At 33.6% G+C, this 19,140-nt stretch overlaps 1 protein-coding gene across 1 annotated transcript in view; it reads right to left on the reverse strand.

Annotated features, from left to right (window-relative positions):
- Positions 1-2,393: 2,393 nt before the first annotated feature.
- Positions 2,394-19,140, reverse strand: part of LOC132743240 (WW domain-binding protein 11-like) — a 33,702-nt gene continuing 16,955 nt past the window's right edge. Inside the window, exon 16 of the mRNA XM_060731779.1 lies at positions 2,394-2,935. The gene's annotated coding sequence lies outside the window, so the exon portion shown is untranslated. The remainder of the gene's footprint in view (positions 2,936-19,140) is intronic.

Raw genomic sequence — 19,140 nt, forward strand, 5'->3', positions numbered from 1 at the left:
ATTTGAACAATAAGGTAAATGACCTGAATACATGTATGTAGCACTCCCAATACATGCATTTTGATTCATCTATTTTCTAAAGAATTAAGTATGAACAATAAATCTACCATCCCTCATTAAATCAAAATAACATTTATTTTTCAAAACACCAATTCTTTTTTTTTCTGAATACAGACTTACAAAATTTTGTCTACAGTATATTTTCAGTGAAAAAAAATAAAAATGTTGAAAAAAACCCAGTAAACCAGTTAAATACGTCAATAATCGATTAACAGTACAAAAATGGACACCATTTTTCTATAATTTCTTAACCGTTAAAAAGAAAACTATTAAGATGACAGGTAGAACATAATTTAATAGCTTTGTACGTTACAACCGACCTAGATCCAAGGTCGATACTGTGTACAAAACATAGGGGGTCAACAGGTTATAATTATTCATAGTATAACAACTGGTAATAGTGCCAATAAATATTGTGTAAATATTGTATTCCTAAGAGATTAATTCCAAATTGTGTTCCCCACGGCAGTTGAGATTTGGGTCACATAGGCGGAGAAGTACAGAAAAAAAATTGATATGTTACTATTACAATTATATGTTTACCCGTTATCACTAGATGATTAATATACATTTATTTTGTTTGTATTTATTCCGCCATGGTTATTTCGATTTATATTTTGTTATCTATATAATAAAACTACAATCGATATTATCGTGCCAATGTATTGAATTTGTCTCGACAAAAATATAAAAAAATCTATAGAAATGATGTCAACAATATCAACATATTTCCTTTTATATTTTGTTGCTATTGACACTAACTGTTCATTCAAAATTTCCTTATGCTTTGGTTCTAATATATAATAATTAAATTTTACACACATTTTCAATTTTTGTTTCCGGGACAATTTATTTTTTTGTCTCTCTTAATGTGTATTCTTATTATGGTATGTTGTTCTGTAGACAAGGGTACTGTTGTACTGTAGACAAGGGTACTGTTGTACTGTAGACAAGGGTACTATTGTACTGTAGACAAGGCCGGGGATTTTTATTAATAATTATTTCCAAAAGGTAAAATCTTTAAAAAATCCCCTATGATTAATCATTTAGAGGTGGCTTATATAAATCAGCAGTTAACCTGCCAAATTAACTTTGTCACTACCCTCAGTATCTTTAGAGCCATGCCAATCTGCACATCCACACATTGTCTCAGAGCAGATTATTATACTGTTGTCTTCTTTATTTTAGAAGATCGAACCTCTTCTTTTTAATGATCAGAACTGACCAAGGCCCCAATTGTGTTTCTTTGTTGGGATTTGTTAGTCACAACAAAACTTGCATGGGTAAACCTTGGATGCCATTCCATTAATGTCTTAACTGACACTACAGCTGATGGTCTTAAGCCTTAATCTGCTTAATTTCTTAACTGGACTTATCAGTTTCCATTTTTGGAACTGTCTGTTATTTATTTTGGGGAGATCAAGATCAAAATTTAAAGTTAGTCAGCCTATATAATACAGCTTGGTCAGATTGGCATATAAGTGCAGGCTGGCCTAGCTCTACGCTGGTGGTGTAAGCTAATCAGTTTTGGGTTCCAGGTAGCCTTAAGTTAGTACCACTGATGTTCGACAAGTCGGATTTTAACTGTCTTGGCAGGACTTTAACTCACAGTGTTGAACGAGAAAGCATTTAAGTCAATGCTATAACACCAGGAATGTGCAAAAACAAAGTGTTAGTCAAGTTCTTTAGACATCAATATTGAGCACATAGCAATACAACCTAGCAGTCAGACATAATGGCAAACTCTGTAACAAATGAATTTGATGCTTCTATCCATGACCTGGAGTTTAACTCTATAGCTCTATTGTTTAAAATCAAAATATATAATCATACAAATTGGAAAATTTCATTCTCTGCAACAACTCCATACTGTACATGTTCACAATGTCAATATTCAATGAAAAACCATGATTTACTGGAAGGACTCAAATTTTTAAGTTTAAAACTGCCGTTCTATAAATGATTAATTTCTTTTTCTTATCATCTATAAATCATTAAAGTGCATTTTAAGAAAATATAAACCAGTATTGTAATTGAATAATGGTGGTAAGCATATGTGGGGGAAAAGGCCCCCCCTCAGATTTTCTACAATTTCATCAAAAATCATTTATCATAAAATAATCAAACAATAAATGGATCTATAGCTTAGCTTAATTCATACCAAAGAATTAGAATTATAGAAAATCAATAAAAGATCATGGTAGATTAACTTATTAAAATCCAAACCCAGCCATATATTACACTATTATTCAAAACAGCTGACAGAAAATCTATATGACAAATTATACATACATGGTATTTAGGGCGAAACAATAAACAACAATACTTGTGTGGGATGTATGACATTTATTGAAATATGCTGAAATTTACAAAAATGACAATGAAAAATTTGAAAATGATCTTTTTACATTGCAATATTATGTATTTAAATCTTGCACAAATTCTGCCGAGTCAGCAGAAACAACTATAAGATAGGACTATTCCTGACTTTGTTAAAATTCTGTTTCCTATATTAAAGGTACAGGCCTTAATTGCTGTGTCTTTTACTTTTATTGTCTGTTTGAAAACTAGTCACAAAACTCAGAAAAATGCACATGGAATTTGATTAAGTTCACTAATATCTCCGACAAAAATAATTTTGGACAAATAATTTGTTTTTTGTACTGCTACTTTTTTATATAATATTTAATAAAGTTTTTGAAATCTTGGTTCCTGTATTTTATTAAGCAGACAGGTCTATGTCCATATAGTGTAGAATTTCATTCCACAATATGTTAAATCCTTCTGAAGGAGATAAAGTTATGATGAAATCTGTGATGTCATCATTTTATGTGTTCTAACCATCACCCTGACTTCCTCCTCTCACACACACAGCCTGAAAATAAACAAAATAATTGTCTTCTTTATTTTATATCATGATTATGATATCTTAAATTATTAAGATCTGTTAATTCTAGAACGTTACCACATGCCGGACTTGTCCATCTTTCAATTTGGACAAGACCATTCATCATTTTTAGGTAAACTTTCAAAATAAGAACTGACTGAATGGCAAACAGTGCAGACTATGATCAGGCTGAACTTGGTCTGCACAAGCCACATGGGCAGATTCAATTTACCACTAGTATGTTAAGGATTAATGTCCTGATTGCTGCATCAAATAGAATCAAGAATATTGGAGAAACTAACAAATGCCCCAAAATTCACTTTTACAAAACTTAAAACAAGGCCTTCTTAAGCCTTCTTATGAGGCAAAGTAGGAAAATCTATTTTTAGTCTCAGTGACCTGAACCAAAACTCAGAAAAATGCTAAATAAGACAAGATATCTTTTTATAGCTGAATCACAAAATCAACTCATTTATATACATGTACATATGATTCTTATACAATAAACAATACAATGTTAGTAGTTCATAATGGCACATTACATGATGTATATAGATTTTACAACAATATGTGGGAAACCGGGATCACTGTATCATTTCTTGTGAGTCTATATTTTAATGTGTAAGATTCATTGTGAGCACATGTATAAACACCTTTCATTTCATGGATTATTATTGTTGAAAGTTTAGTTACTTCAACTTGTAATATTTCTTGCCAGGATGTAGATGTGAGCACAGGATGAAGTTGTGAGCACAGGAAGTAGGAGTGTTACCCACTTTGATATTAATATCATAATAAAAACCATCTGTCATTATGAATATAAAGAGTTATATATTCATAACAAAACTGAAATCTGTATCCCTAATTTGAGGTAAATTAGGGTTATTATAAGAATATCTTGACCTGTATCTTGTATTTTAATCGAATGGATTTTACCAGGTTTGAATCTCACAAGGTGCAGAGGCACAAATCTGATCCTTTCTAGTATAATCTTGGAGAACTAAATAGAGGTAATAGAGCAATATACTTATTTCATAACCCTTTTAACTTTTACCTTTTCAAATTTAACATAATATATTACAATGGTATTAGATCAGCATGGTAATTCTCATTCATACTAGTAAATGGTAAACTCTACAGGTCTTACTTGTGAATGTGGCACAAACACAAACACTTACATAGTAAATTATGTACAAGTAAGGTATGTCATAAAAGCAAGTACTTTACAGGGGGGTAACAGATTTTTAAATCACAGGAGCAGTCAAGTATTCTGGCAATGCTTTATTCCCTCATGGTACACACACAGGAGAGTTTAAGTAATTTATTTATTTTTATTCTAACCATGGTATCATGCTATCAGCAAATATATAAACATCCCTGTACCACACTGATCAAACAAACAAATTCATTGAATTCATATCCCCTGTCATGTAACATAACTCACTTGATTGAAATTTCTTAGTATCATATACTGCAAAATCATTATTATTCATCAGTCAATTATTTTCTGGTTTTCGTAGACACAAAATTTAAGATCCAACAAAAAAATTTCATGGCGTCTGCTGTGAGACTATATATGTATCACATTATTTACAAGTTACCTTTTGGAAAAATAGACAGTCCATGAATTTAAAAACCCATGAAAATGTTCTTTTTGACAAATCTCCGAAACTTCGTGCCCATGAACACAGTATGAACATGAGTGAAAATAAATTTGGTATCTTTATACTTCAAAGCCTATAAAATTTAGCAGTAAAAAGCCAATAGACATCCCTTAAGAGATAAAATGACATTAAAATATCATTATGACATTATGTTAATGTCACTTTAAAAAATACTATTTTAGGATTCAAGAGTGGTGAAATCATGCTAATCTATGCTCAAATTTAAAGTATATCAAATTTATTGAAACCAATTAAACCAGGAATAAAGTGTCATTTAAAAATCAACTCTGATTTACTTGGCAATGCTAACTAAGGGACACACATGATTACATTGTATCTCTATTAATAATCTTCAAAAAAAAATCCTGGAATCCCAAGATCTGACATTTTGAAAACTATAGAGTTTCAATGCCACCTTTCATCTTCGGCCTTTACATTTTGACTTTGAATATTACAGTGCATTAGCTTTACAATGTCATGGTTTACAATGCCTTCTTAATAATAAATGAAAAGCTAATGTGAAACCACAGTAATGCTTAACCTTGGGTACTACAATATCAACTAATCAATGCTATTAGTACTACAGTCTCTGGACTATTTACTGTTGTGAACTAAAAGGAACTCCACTGAGGTCCAAAAGCCTAAAATCTTAAAACTTGAAATTCTTATGCAGATTAAACAAAAAGATATGCAAAAGATAATTGAGAATTTTACTCAGAAATAAATTGGAACATCGTCCTTTGTGCTATTCTTAGCCCAGTTGGAGTGAAATGCTTTTCATTTTTGGAATATTTTTTTAAAATCAGAATACTGATTTTGGAAAAACATAGTGAGTAAATGATCTGCAATTTTGCATACAAGTTATTTGTCTAGACGTACATTTAATGGAACATTAAATTTAAAAAAATAATTCTAGTCCATTCATGTCAAAAAGCTTCAGTTGAGTCCCTTTAATTTAAGTATCCTGTTAAATACTGATGGACCATTCCAAATTCAAAGCTGGACACGTCCATTTGTAAAGACATAGAAAGCAAATTGCAAGCTGTTTAATTATTTATCAGTAAGGTTTTGGCAACTCAATAAAAGAAGAGGTTTATTATTGCAATTCAGAGGTATACTGTATATACCCACTATCAGATATATGTCCTAACACGGCAATAAACTCTAATCAATACGTGAAATCGAGGCATTGAGTACAGATAACTTATCTCGGAACTTATTTACATTTTCATTGACGTGTAATTCATCAGCATTCCGAAGTAGATTGTATTTGCATAAAATGTGCCCAAATACAGAAATTGTTTTATTTTTGTAACAGAGAAAAATGTTAAAATGTTTCGAACGGGATCATGTCAATCACATTATCGGAACGACCCAGTCACATGCGGGTCAGACAGACAAGAGATATGGCAGTCGGTATAAAAAACACTCTGACATGGTAAGTAGTAATGGTAAGTAGTTACACGAATATTAAAGTGGTTGCCACGTGTTTAATGATACTTGACGGGGAAATAATTCAGAGCAAACACTGTAAAACTTATTACTTAACAAATCATTTATCTGTCACAATAAGATTATCTGCCACAATAAGATATATTAACATTTAAAGAAACCAGTGGGTGCATGAGGTGTACCTGTAACATTGGTAATTATTATTTATTATATAGTAACAAAATTTAGGGTATTTCAAGGCCATTACGGACATCTTCAGGCCATTATCGCATTATAGCGAGCAGCAACGAAGTATTAAACTCTAATCAAAACCTTTAAATGGGTATGAAATACCATACTGAAACAAAAAAGGATGGACAAAAGATTTTACACAAAGAAAAAAAAAAACTGGGGGTGCCCCTTGTGCATTTTTCGGGCAAAAGGGGGATCTTGCTAGAACCACTAATTTCTAGCCCCTCACTGCCGAAAAAACTTCCATATATAATGCTCTAAAAATCTCTGGTTGTTTCAAACCCTACGCTGCTGGTTTTGATAAAAATAACCCAAGCCAACCAAGCGACGAACTTTTAAAAAAAATTTTCGTGTACATAAAATGGGAAATGTGAAAGATGCTGTCAAAAAACGCAAAAAACCCTAAACAACAGAAAGGGAGGCCAGTGTTGAGATAAGAGCAAGTCGGGGGGTATTTTAAAAACATCAATAATCCGATAAAAACTCCGCAAGTAAAAATATCTTAACACGGCTTAAATTAAAACCTCACTAATAGAAATCAACTTTTTAACAAGTTTCTGAAACCTTATCCCCAGTTAGATGAAAACAAGATTGCATTTGAGAAAAATGCTATGCCACCCGCATTAATACAACACTAAATAGTAGTGTAGGAACAGATTTTCTTTGTTTCTATACAATTTGAAGATTGTCATAATGCATAGATCCCTGACCTATCTAATTCTTATTATCAGATAGTTAAATCTGTTGTTAACTCAATAAAAGATCAGAGTAGGAATATATCAATGCACTTGAGTCTAGTGAAATTGGTGTTGAAGGTCATATTTCACACAGCCTAAATTTCATGACTACATCAAAGGACAACATAGTAGACACTTTGTCAAAATCTAGGTCAGCTGAAATCAAAGTTCACTTAACATCTTAGATCTGTACACATGGTTCAAATTTCATAGCTGTACTTTAAAGGACAAGAAAGTAGGTCACATCATCAAAATCTAGTTCACCTGATATCAAAGTTCAATTTTACAACTAAAACTGTGCACATGGGTCAAAATTTCATTGCTGTACATCAAAGGACAAGAAGTAGGTCACTGTCCCCTTGGGCAAGGCAAAATTTTGGACCCAAGGGTTTAATTCAAAACAATCTTGATACAGGTCCACCAAAACAACATTTCAAGTCAAATATCTAAGCTGTAGCTTTCTCCTATTCAGAAAAGATTTGTTTTATTTTCTGTTTTTACTATGTGAACATAATGAGAATCACTGCCCCTGGGCAGGGCCAATTTTAACACTAGGGGCATAATTAAAAACAACTTTAGTAGAGAACCCATAGAATATATTATAGAGCAAACATCAAAAGCTCTATGCCTTGTACCTTCAGACAAAATATTTCTTTTTTTTTTACTATATGTACATAGTGAAAATCAATGACTCCTGGGGTGGGGCCAATTTTGACCCCAGGGCTATAATGTGTTACAATCTTGCTACAGGTTCACTCACATAATGTTTCATGCAAAATATCTTAACTCTAGCCTTGTAAATTTAGAGAAGAATGATTTTTTTAAGTTTTTACTATATATAACATATAAGGAAAACCTATGGCCCATGGGGCGGGTCTTATTTTGACACAATCTGAGCAAAATTTGAACAACTTTGGTAGAGTACCTATAGATGATATCATTTAACAAATATTCAAGCTCTAAGCCTTGTACCTTCAGACAATAAGATTTTTTAATTTTACTTTATGTATATATTGAAAATCAAATGACCCCGGGCAGGGGCAATTTTGACCCAGGGCTATAATTTGAACAATCTTGCTAGAAGTTCACTTCACAATGTTTCATGCAAAATATCTAACCTCTAGCATTTGCTAGAAGAAATTATTTTACTATAAAGTTTTTATATATTCATATAAGAAAACCAATGACCCCGGGCAGGGCCGATTTGACCCCAGGGCTATATTTTGTAACAATCTGAAGTAGAGGTCTACCAGACAATGCCTTAATGCAAAATATCTAAGCTCACAGCCTTTTGGGTCTTACAAGAAGGGTATTTTAAGTTTTTACTATATGTACATATAGTGAAAATCAATGACCCCCGGGGCGCGGCCGATTTGACCCCAGGGCTATAATTTGAACAATCTTGGTAAGGTCTATCAGACAATGCCTTATGCAAAATATCTAAGCTCTAGGCCTTTGGTCTTTACAAGAAGTTATTTTAAGTTTTTACTACATGTACATATAGTGAAAAATCAATGACCCCGGGGCGGGGCCGATTTTGACCCAGGGTTAAAATTTGATTAATCTTGGTAGACCTCTACCAGACAATGCCTTATGCAAAATATCTAAGCTCTTAGCCTTTTGGGTCTTTACAAGAAGGTATTTTAAGTTTTTACTATATGTACATATAGTGAAAATCAATGACCCCCTGGGCGGGGCCGATTTTGACCCCAGGGTTATAATTTGAACAATCTCGGTAGAGGTCTACCAGACAATGCCTTATGCAAAATATCTAAGCTCTAGGCCTTTTGGGTCTTTACAAGAAGATTTTTTAAATTTATTCTTATAATTCCTTTTGGTTGCCATGGCAACCAGATTTCTGCATGGAATGAAATTCTTTGAACAACTTTGGAAGCCCTTCACCCAAGGATCAATCCTGCCAAGTTTGGTTGAAATTGGACAAGTGGGTTTTTCACAAGAAGATTTTTTAAGTTCACTATATAATCTATATAACACACACACACACAAACAAACACACACACAGGTGAATCGCTATATGCCACCGCATCGCAGATGCTGCGGTGGCATAAAAACTATTCTGTACCAAAAGTTGCATTCTCAACTTTGATAGTCACATTTAACATGACAGTAATAAACATAAAGAGAGTGGTGAACTAGGAAAGTGGGAAAGGAGTAAAATGATTGATCAGGGATAATAATGTGTTTCACAATTTTTATTTTGTTTTACACAATATTTTTGCTGACTCGGAGATAACTTTATACAGTTAAATGATGAAAAGACATAATTTTAACAAAATAACAACTTCATCATTTTCACTGTAAAATTTAATAGAAAGAATAAGATGAAAGTATTAAATGAAGGTAAACAGATATAAAATAAATTATGAAAACAAGTACCCAAATTCCTGTTTGAAGACATACAACAAGTGTAGCCTAACCAGACTCTATACTGCTTGATAATTACAGAACAGAAACATTTCTCAGAGATAAGAAAGAAATATACTCAGAATTAGTTTGGAAACTGATTTTTAGTGTGATCGATTTAAAAGTATTTAAATGCTTTTCATTTCGGGACATTTTGCAAAACAAAAAATGATTAATCTGGAAAAACAGTGAGCTAATGATTTCAAATTTTTCACACAATTTATTGCTCCAAACCTTTATCAAAAGGGTACAAAAATCTCAAAAAAGAGTATTTTCTAGTCCTGTCATATAAAAAAATGCTCAGTGGGTCCCTTTAATGTACAGCTTTAAATTCAAGCAAGGTTAATGTTAATAATGCCTTATTCCAGGCCCGGGTAACACAATAAACAAGAACCGGTTGAACCGGGTGATGCTCCCCGAGAAGGTTCTGGACACAGGAAAGTATAAAAAAATGAACAAAGGGCAATAACTCCAAAATTAGACCAGGCTTTGTTTAGGTTCTTGAAGCGTTGCAGTTCTATCCAATTACATCTAGCTACCTACAAAGTTTCATGTTGATATCTCTAATAGTTTTAAAGTAATGTCAGGACAAAAGTCAAAAAGTAAAAATAAACAAAGGGCAATTACTTCAAATAAGCAAGGCAGAGTAATGATTCTTAAGCACTGCAACTTCCACCAATGAGACCTATCTATCTACAAAGTTTCATGTTAATATCTCTTATAATTTAGAGTAATGTCAAACCCCAGACAAAGTTCAAAGCTGTCAAAATGAACAAAGGGCAATAACTCCAAAAGTAGGGCAAGACATTTTTTTACAGTTCTTGTGCACTGCAAACTTACTCAATGAGATCTATCTACCTACAAAGTTTCATGTTGATATCTCTATACATTAAAGAAATAATGTCCCGGACAAAGTTCAAAGTGTAAAATAAACAAAGGGGGATAATTCAAAAATTAGGCAAGGCAGAGTTAAGGTTCTTGTTCACTGCACACCTACTCAATGAGATCTATCTACCTACAAAGTTTCATGTTGATACCTCTTATACTTTTAGAGTTATGTCCCGGACAAAGTTCAAAGTGTAAAATAAACAAAGGGGATAATTCAAAATTAGACAAGCAGAGTTACGGTTCTTGTGCACTGCACACCTACTCAATGAGATCTATCTACCTACAAAGTTTCATGTTGATACCTCTTATACTTTAGAGTTATGTCCCGGACAAATTTCAAAGTGTAAAATAAACAAAGGGGGATAATTCAAAAATTAGGCAGGCAGAGTTACGGTCTTGTGCACTGCAACACCTACTCAATGAGATCTATCTACCTACAAAGTTTCATGTTGATATCTCTTATACTTTTAGAGTTATGTCCCGGACAAAGTTCAAAGTGTAAAATAAACAAAGGGGGATAATTAAAAAAATAGGCAAGGCAGAGTTACGGTTCTTGTGCACTGCACTTCTACTCAATGAGATCTATCTACCTACAAAGTTTCATGTTAATACCTCTTATACTTTTAGAGTTATGTCCCGGACAAATTTCAAAGTGTAAAATAAACAAAGGGGGGTAATTCAAAAATTAGGCAAGGCAGAGTTACGGTTCTTGTGCACTGCACTTCTAACTCAATGAGATCTATCTACCTACAAAGTTTCATGTTGATACCTCTTATACTTTTAGAGTAATGTCCCGGACAAAGTTCAAAGTGTAAAATAAACAAAGGGGAATAATTCAAAAATTAGGCAAGGCAGAGTTACGGTTCTTGTGCACTGCACTTCTACTCAATGAGATCTATCTACCTACAAAGTTTCATGTTGATACCTCTTATACTTTTAGAGTTATGTCCCGGACAAAGTTCAAAGTGTAAAAATAAACAAAGGGGAATAATTCAAAAATTAGGCAAGGCAGAGTTACGGTTCTTGTGCACTGCACACCTACTTAATGAGATCTATCTACCTACAAAGTTTCATGTTGATACCTCTTGTTGTTTCAAAGTTATGTCCCGGACAAGAAAAGGGGACGGACGGACGGACGGACGGACGGACGGAAAGACGGCCGGACGGACGGACGGACAAGGCGGCGACTATATGCTCCCCCGAAATTTTTTCGGGGAGCATAATAAATCTTAGAACTAGAGACATAACCATGTGACCAGGGTCTGGGTTTAAATAAAAATTCTCTCAGAAACTGTCACAAAATATACAATGACCAATTAAAATCTTGAGATTTTTCAACTTGGAAAAAGAGTTTAATAACCTCTAAGCAAGAACTCCTCAACTCATCAATATCAGGATTGGCCATTCTCAATTCAAAACAGCTTCAATACATATAAACAATAACAAGTCTCTCCTAAAAAATGATTTATTCATTAGCACCTTCCTACCAACGGAGAACAAAAAACTCTATACCTCGTGCATTGAACTGAAAGTTATACCATGAATAAGAAATCAGCGTGACAATAATAAAATCAGCGGGACAATACGAAACATTAAAAATGATGAAAAAACTATATACATGTATTATAATTTTTATAAATAAACTCATTTGATATTCATGAAAATCACTGAATCCATCAATCAGTGAAGGAAGTACCCTGTTAAAACATGTTTTGATACACTAGTACACCACAACACAATCATTCTTTACCCGTTAACAAGATTTTAATTGTAAATCAATGTAACTGGAGAATTTAATTAGAAATGGTATCCTTTATTTTCAATGTAATGAGTAGGTTTAATACATTAAAAACTTTTTCCGTGACTTTTAATCAATTGTAAAATTGAATAGCGAAAATGATACTCTTCATTCATTGTTGTTTTATAACTGAACAAAAAAGCTTTCAAACTATGGTTAACATAAATACAATTTTTTGTCCCAGTATTTGTTACTTTATGTTTCTTTAACTAACTATTGAAAGTGTTGTTATTTCTTAAACATTTTGCAATAAAAAAACAAAAGTAATCTGAAGGAACTTTTAACACTTACTCGCTGAATTTGAATAATGGAATTGTCCTGCTATAAATTTGGAATAGTCTATTTAGTTGTTAAGGGGTTTTATTATCAAAATACTATAAATAAGCAGTCATCAGTATGAAATTTTGATTACCCTTAAGCTGCTGATTTTTTTGTTCAACCTTCACTTCCATTTTTTTTTTTTTTTTTTTTATGAACAGTCCATTTTGGGGATATCAAAGTTTAAGTAGTCACAGAATAGAGTCTGGTCAATCTGTCCTGATGTGACGTCTGACCTGGCTCTATGCTAGTGGCAAATTACGACAAATCATTTTCTGTTCTAGCAGGGTAAGGGTACGACTGACCTGATGTACAGTAAAGTTGTGAAATTTGTGGTCTTTAAGGTTTTTTTATTGGGTTTGACATTGCACCAACACTGTAAGTATAGGTAATCCTTTTAAGGTTGTATGGTGGAGGAAGAACTATTTGAGCACCTCTGTGCATTATTTCAGGCACAAACTGCTTTTGTGCATTAACATCTGCAGAAGCACAAGGATGCATTCAAAGCCCCCCCCCCCCCCCACCCCGACTGCAGAGGGAGCGATTTAATAAATCTAAGGACTTGATACCATATGTTGATGCAGCCATGGTTTCTTTTCTGTTAATGCACACCTGCATATCAAGAGTTTTTGACACTGGGTAGAGTTAATACTAATGCCATTATTAACATGAAAACTCCTTTTCTTCTTCAAAAAAGTGGAATTAAAAGTATGCTTCCATATAGATGAAATAAACCAGTGTTTTAACATAAAACATACTTCAATATAATATATATATAATTTTATCCGAGAAATATCATATTTATCTTAAATGATCACAGCGGACATAAAATATTCTATGTTCACCTTGATATCAGATATCAAGCACCATTTACGTTCTTCAGTGTATAATTTACCGATAATTGAAGATTCTAGCAAGTTTTTCTATGACACATGTTGTTCTTTAGCCCTTTTTTTAATACACAATTTATATCTTTTATAATGACAAAATTGCAGTTTGTATTGAGGTGAACAATCTTGCGTGCCAGACCTATACAAGGTTGATATAAACTTTAATGTCATTCAACGGATATGATCAATATGTTCAATTAAAATACGAATCAATAAAATCAATCAGTGTGATCAATACATTCCAGATGGGAACAGCTGACAGCGTTATATACAGTATTTAACCTCAAACATGTCGTCCAACAATTTTTAACAATGTTTGATCAATATTTAACAGAACTATATTAGAGAATTAAAACATTCAAACTGTGGTCAGTCAACCCTTTGCAAATCTGAAGTTCATCATTTAAAAACCAGTGCTAACTTGTTGTAAAACATGTTTAAGGTTATAGACGATTAACTTGCTGAATATTGTTACTTCATGGACAACCCCTGCTTTAAACTGGAAACCTTCCGTTGTGAGTTTGTAGAATTTCAGTATTAGAGTAGCAAATAATGAAAAGCCTAGTCAAACTCTAGTTCGTTAACCAGTGTTCTCCATAGATTCTAGAGAAGCCAATAAAAAATAGGAGAGAAACCTGTGGAAAAACACTCCTGGCACTCCTGGTGTGATTTTTAATAAAGCATTTTTATTTATCAAGTTTTGTTGTAAATTCTGAAGAAGCCAGCAATTTTGCTGACTGCAGGGCATTATGGAAAGCACTGGTTAACTTGATCCTTTGATTACAAATTTCATCATAATTTAAAGACCAGTGATATAGATTTAGATATATTTCATAGAATGATCCATTAGTTTAAAGATTAAGCTCTTAACCCGAATTTGTATAATGGATCTGCCCAGCTTTCAATTTGGAATAGTTCATATACAAATACAAAGTTTAAGAGATTTCAATATCAAAAGTTTAGCTAAATGACGGTACCAACATCAAAGGGCCCCGACGTTCCGGCTGACCTGGCCTTACACTGGTGGCAAAACTTCATTTCATTATTGACATCAATCATAATTAATTTTGACCTCATGTTTGCCAAATTTCCTCTAAAAAAACCTACAAAAAACATTCTTAATTCTAATTTATTATATTTTTTATTAATACCTTGCAAAAATTAACTCCCCAATAAAATATTTTACCTCACTTGACACTACAATTTGTGTAGCTTCCCCCTTGAAATAAAAGCTTCAACACCTTCTATCAAGAGAGGATAAAATATATTTTTACGACACTTAGTGTCAAGACAAAAATTAAATCAGCATAAGACATTGATTGATTGGCTTGATTGTGATGTAAACTTGTAAATTATTTTAAACAAGAGCCCGGTCTGAGCCGGGTGATGCTCCCCGAATAGGTTTTGGACTCAGGAAAGTACACCTCTTGTAGTTTCAGAGTTATGTCCCTGGAAAAAGTTCAAAGTGCAATAATTCCAAAATAGGGCAAGGCAGAGTTACTGTTCTTTTGCACTGCACTTCTAATCACTGTGATCTATCAACCTACAAAGTTTCTTGTTGATATCTCTTATGGTTTTCGAGTTATGTTCCGGACAACTTCAAAAAGTAAAAATAAACAAAGGGCAATAACTCCAGAATTAGGCAAGGCAGAGTTATGATTCTTGTGCACTGCACATCTACCCATTAAGATATAATTATCTACCTACAAAGTTTCATGTTGCTATCTCTTATAGTTTTACAGCTATGTCCAGTACAAGATTTTTCTAAAAGGGGAGAAAATTCAACAAGAGCTGTCCGTAAGACAGCGCGCTCGACTTTTTTATTGCTTGCCAATAAAAAAAGTTTTTGCAGTAAAAGGCAATACAAGAATCTCTGTATTTTTAAAGTGAACAATGGCCATGAGCATTAAGATATTTAGTGAAGAATTATTTTACTGAATTGTGTGATACCCTTGAACACTGCAGCAAAGTTTGAAATGTTTAAGTCAAAAGAGGGCTGGTAAGAAAGAAAAAAAAACTGAGTTGAGCCTTAAATAAATTTAATAGTATTAAACCCACTTTGAGAGAATAAGGTATTTTTACGTCACTCAGAACACCTTGGTAAATGACATAATAACATAATTTTTCAAGAAATCTATGCCAAGGAAGCAGTATATTTTTGTACAATCAGCATAATATATAGATTTGACTTTGTATGTGAAAGTATTATAGTTACCTTATAATACTAGTAATAGATAAATTTTATCAAGCTTTTTTAGATGTTGTCAGTTGGTCACAAGTGGATCTCTTTCACACAGGCTGTGGGTGACTAAAAACTTAACCAAGATTCTAAGTCGATAAAAGGCCTTAATTTTTAAAACAAATCTTTGACAGAGTTACCTTCTCTTGCGTACAGATGGGGGTAATGATGTGAAATAGCATTAAAAGTTTCAAAGCAATATCTCAAAGGGTTAAGGCAATAAGTGGATTTTACCCATATTCAATGTATTTTCTAAGTCAAAAAGGGGCATAATTCTGTCAAAAACCTTGACAGAGTTATGTCCTCTTGTCTGTTGATGAAGGTCGTGATGGTAAACAAGTATGGTCAGTTTCAAAGCAATACCTCCAATGGTTTTGAAATAAAGTGAGGTGGTACAAAAAACTTAACCAAGCTCAATACACTTTCTAAGTCAAAAAAGGGCCATAATTCTGTCAAAAACCTTGACAGAGTTATGTACTCTTGTCTGTAGATGGAGGTTATGATGGTGAACAAGTATGGTAAGTTTCAAAGCCATACTTGTAATACTTCTGAAATAAAGTGGGGTGGTACGAAAAACTTAACCAAGGTGTGACGCCAACGCCGACGCCGACGCCGGGGCGAGTAGGATAGCTCCCCTTTTCATAGAAAAGTCGAGCTAAAAATGAGGCTTAACAGAGTTATGGTTCTTTTGCACTGCTCATCTACCCATTGAGATCTATTCACCTACAAAGTTTCATGTTGATATCTCTTATAATTTTAGAGTTATGCCCCGGACAAGATTTTTCTATAAGGGGAGTTAATTCAAAAACCGGGCAAAATAGAGTTATGGTTCTTTGACACTGCACTCCCCCTCAATGCCCTCTACCACTGTATGAAGTTTAAACAAATTATCTCCAAGGGTTTTCAAGTTATGCTCCGGACAAGACAACGGACGGACAGACGGACAAGGCACCGACTATATGCTCCCCCGAAATTTTTCGGGGAGCATAATAAAAATATTGATACAGTTTCATGGAACTAAAAAGTACTGGTGTCAAATGCGGAAACAAGTTTGTGACCTCGTTACGGCTCAAACCATTCTTTTTTGGGTCAAAATGCATACACATTAACCGTGAGATAACCATATTCCTGTCCATGCAGTTAGTTAGGCCAGAATTCCTGTCCGTACAATTTTTCAGGTCAGACTGACTGTCAATGCAGTTTGTTAGGTCAGAATTCCTGTCCGTATTCAGGCCAGAATGCCTATCTATACAGTTTGTCCTGCTTAAATGCATGTCCATAGTTTGTTGGGCCAGAATCATATCCATACAGTTTGTAAGGCCAGAATGCCTATCCATACAGTATGTTAGGCCTGAATTACTGTCAACGTAGTTTGTTAGGCAAGAATGTCTGTCAGTGCAATTTATTAGGCCAGAATGCCTGTCCATACAGTTTGAAAGGCCAGAATGCCCTTCCATGCAGTTTGTCAGGCCAAAATAACTGTCAGTGCAATTTGTTAGGCCAGAATGTCTGTCAGTACAGTTTGTTAAGCCAGAATGACTGTCCATGCAGTTTGTTAGGCCAGAATGACTGTCACTGCAATTTGTTAGGCCAGAATGCCTGTCCATACAGTTTGTGAGGCCAGAAAGTCTGTCCATGCAGTTTGTCAGACCAGAACGGCAGTCAGTCAATTTGTGAGGCCAGAATGCCTGTCCATGAAGTTTGTCATGCCAGAATAACTGTCAGTCAGAATGTTTGTCAGTACAGTTTGTTAGGCCAGAATGAATGTCCATATAGTTTGTTTGGCTAGAAGGTCTGCCCATACAATTTTTCTGACCAGAATGCCTGTCCATACAGTTTGTGAGGCCAGAATGCCTGCCTATGCAGTTTGTCATGCCAGAATGACTGTCAGTGCAATTTGTTAGGCCAGAATGCCTGTCAGTACAGTTTGTTAGGCCAGAATGACCGACCAAGGAATATGTTAGGCCAGAATGACTGACCAAGGAGTATGTTAGACCAGAATGACTGACCAAGGAGTATGTTAGACCAGAATGACTGACCAAGGAGTATGTTAGACCAGAATGACTGACCAAGGAGTATGTTAGGCCAGAATGACTGACCAAGGAGTATGTTAGTCCAGAATGACTGACCAAGAAGTATGTTAGGCCAGAATAACTGTCCATGCAGCATGACTAGGCTTTATACTGTTGGCTGAAATTTTAGTTTTATAATTGTGAAATCCCTTGAAATAAAAATTCAAAGCAGGGCATGACCATTATGCAAATATAGCAGGATAAAGGGTTAATAATAAAGGGTGGGAGACACTTCACTATGATGGGTGATGACTGCAAATATTATTATATATTGTTGGGTTACTTACGCCAGTAATGACACAGAAAAAAAGATTGTTTAAACTTTACACCCATACAAAATAAATATTTAATATTCTCCATGTTAACTGCTTATTCATAAATATAATATCTTACATTGGGCCACTATCTATTCTTATAGAAGTGAATACCCTTTTAAATCAGCTGGCATTCATACAATATTCAATTAAACATTCTTTCATATCACATTCAATGGCAGTCAATGATACAATATTTACACTTTTAAAAAAAAATATGTACTAGATATTTTTTTTTATTTTATTTAAATTTAAATATCATCTGACCTGTCATATTAAATGTATTTAGTGGTAATTGATTGTTTTAAGTTTTTTTCTTTTTGAAACAAGGACTAGGGAATTTTGGCAGATATTCATTTACAATATCATGTTAAAAGTACATTTTAAACAATACAAGGGTTTAAAAATCAGTTTGAAAAAAAAAACAAAAAAACATTCCACACTTTCACAGGGTGAAAATGGTCCAATAGATTAAAACTGGTTTAAAGAAACTGAAGTTTTTTTTTCTTTTCCAAAAACCGATTTCCAATGGTCTTTTTATTAATCCATGTATAATCATAATCAATAACTAATGTTCCCAGATTCAATACCAGCAATTATCTATTCTCCTTCGGATATGGATATTCAAATTTATCAAACAAGATGAATAAAGGAATAAATAAAGAGACGACCATAAATCATTTCATATAATAGAATATAACACACTTTTCACCATATATAACATGTAGAAGTATTTAATTTTGCATGAAAATGAAAATTAAACTTATAGTCATTATTGACATAAACTTTTGCAATATTTGTATAATGGGTGTTTTTATATTATAGTACATACAGAATCAAGTCTCCTCTAAAAACTCTGACGCAGCACTTGTGTAGGACGTTGCAAACAGGACACATTAGGTGCTAGTTATATATTAATATCAAGGCATAATGTATAAACCAGGCATCAAAAAAATATTTTCAGAGTCACTCGTCCTGCAGGATAAGTAGCTTCTAAATCCAGTGTGCAACTCATCCTGCATCAAGTCCTCTTAAATTCTACTGGTATTTAATGGAGGATGAGTGAAATTTTCGATTTCTGTGAACTGGCCCCATTACTTGGTAAATTTATATAATGGACTGGTCCTACTTCGAGTTTGGAACTATCCATTTTTAATATGAGGGGT

This window comes from Ruditapes philippinarum, unplaced genomic scaffold, assembly GCF_026571515.1.
Source record: "Ruditapes philippinarum isolate M1 unplaced genomic scaffold, ASM2657151v2 ctg1226_1_1_1_1, whole genome shotgun sequence".
NCBI classification, from domain to species: domain Eukaryota; kingdom Metazoa; phylum Mollusca; class Bivalvia; order Venerida; family Veneridae; genus Ruditapes; species Ruditapes philippinarum.